Genomic DNA, 2,324 nt, shown 5'->3' with positions numbered 1-2,324 from the left:
GAGGAGCAGAGAGACAGAAACAGAATCCCAAGCAGCCTCCAGGCTCTGAGCTGTCAGCACAGAGCCCTCCACAGGGCTCAAACTCACAAACTGTGAGATCATGACTTAAGCCAGAGTCAGACACTTAACTGACTGAGCCACCCAGGCACCTCTCAATGTGGTTCTGATTTGTATTTCTCTGATAATGAGTGATGTTGAGCATCTTTTCATGTGTATGTTGGCCATCTGGATGTCTTCATTAGAAAAATGTCTTTTCATGCCCTCTGCCCATTTCTTCATTGGATTATTTGTGCCCCAAGATTTCTAAGTATTATGTCCTTGATCATTCCAGAAACTATCTTAGGGTTCACTCCAAATAAGAAATTTGGGAGAAAAGTGGCTTTCCAGAATTTTCTAGAGCTGGGCCAGTGGGCAAAGAGGCAAGATTTAAGTCATGGTCTATAACCTGGGTAATTAAGGACAGAATGAGATGAAAAGACAAGCCATAGAAGACAGATGAAGAAACCATGTCATTAAACTAACTGCTATCCCCCACTAGAGAAAACAGGATCTTAAATTGTGTCTAAAATATAGAACTAATATGTTGACAGGGTGACAGTCTTCAGAAGAGAAGCAACAATTAGGAGATTTCAGAGTCCAGAACTACCCCTTTGATCTATAACCAATGGGAAATCCATCTCAGTAGCAAATGTCTGAGAGTTAGAAAAAGGCATTTGGGAATGGGGAAGGCCACTGAGATTCAAATACCAGCACTTTTACTACACACCAAAAAGAGAGACATTTTTTTCAGAAAATATTAGGATACAAGGAACTTTGGGTGAAAGTCTTGGGGTAGTTTGGAAAAGCAAGCCTGTTAACAGAGGAGCGATTTACAATAAACTCTCAGGCTCCCTGGAAAACCTCTGCTGTTGTCAGAGCTAATTCAGGCAAGAACAAGAAAAGACAGCACTAGAGGGTGCCAAGGAGATGTGCAATCTAAGCCTCAGGCCATTTGGACTCAAAGATCGGGAGGTGAGGCGGGGATGATTCACCTCCCTTATGCGGGAGCCCAACAAGCCAGGTCCTGGGCACTGAGCAGAAACAGATCTTCTTTTCTAGTCAGACCCCAGCCAAGCCTGGGTCCACTTAGCCCAAACCCACTAGTTCACTTCTGCTTGGTGGTGCTGGGACTAAAAGAGCAGACAGGACAATCCCAGCACCTCCTTTTAATACCTAACAGGCCCTGGCCCATGTGGGGCTGGAAATGATGAAGCACCTCTAGGCCTCAGAACAGCAGAAACTCCCACACATTCCATCTGATGGTCAGTTGATGAGCGCTGCTCATCAGAGGAAAACTTGACCTCTTTCCTCCACATAATAAATTGAGAAACAAGGAAATGGCCAAAGGGATGATCTATTCTGTCACCAAGAAAAAAAAGAGTCCAGCAGCCCTTTCCTCTCCCTCTCCAAAACCCCAGTGCTCTCCTACAACTTGACACAGGGCCAGGATGGGGCAGTCTGACTCAAGAGGCAAAGGAATTGAGGAACTGTCACCACCACATCCTCAACCATGCTTTGCACTATTTCCTCACATTGTTAAGCCCACTGGAGGATGTGCTCCAGCAAAGTGAAAAGGGAGAAAGACAGGAGCTCCATGAAACAGGAATCCAAACAAGGAGGAAAACAAAGCCCCCAAACCCCCGCCACCCAGGGCAGCTGGTCAGAGGGCCTAGAGTGGGGACAGGACAGAAGCCCTGGTGGAGGCGAATAGGGCTCTCAGAACATCTCCAAGGGGAGAAAAGAACTGACAGAGTAACAGATGCTTTTAAGCCTTCTGGAAGATCCTACTGAGAGGCTAATAGAAGGTATAGAGAAACTAACATCTGGTGCGGAGAAAACAAAACAAATAAACAGAATAAAGAAAGTACTAGCTCTAGAAAGAACAAAAAATAAGAAAGAAGTTTGCATAATAGTAAACTACAACACTCAGGTGTAAATAATGTTTGCATAGAAATAATAATGGAACCATTGAATATTGATCTAACTAAAATGTGTACTATAACCATATTGAAAGGACAGTGGTGTAATGTTCTGGCATAGGAAGTCAAGAGATAATGCATAAAATTGATGAGCCAAAAGGTAGCAGTAGACATTTATTAATTAAAAGTGCAGAGATGCAAGAAGAAACAATTTAAATATATAAGCAGCTGCCTCAGGAAAGAGAAACTGAAGATAGTTGAGTAGGGGGTAGGAGAAGTGGACCAGGAAGGTACTGGACTTGGAGCATAAACTTTTTAATGTTAATTGACCTTTTAAACTATGAGCATATGTTTGATAAAATAAAA

Source organism: Suricata suricatta, chromosome 11 (assembly GCF_006229205.1).
Source record: "Suricata suricatta isolate VVHF042 chromosome 11, meerkat_22Aug2017_6uvM2_HiC, whole genome shotgun sequence".
NCBI classification, from domain to species: domain Eukaryota; kingdom Metazoa; phylum Chordata; class Mammalia; order Carnivora; family Herpestidae; genus Suricata; species Suricata suricatta.
This window is presented reverse-complemented; position numbering follows the sequence as displayed.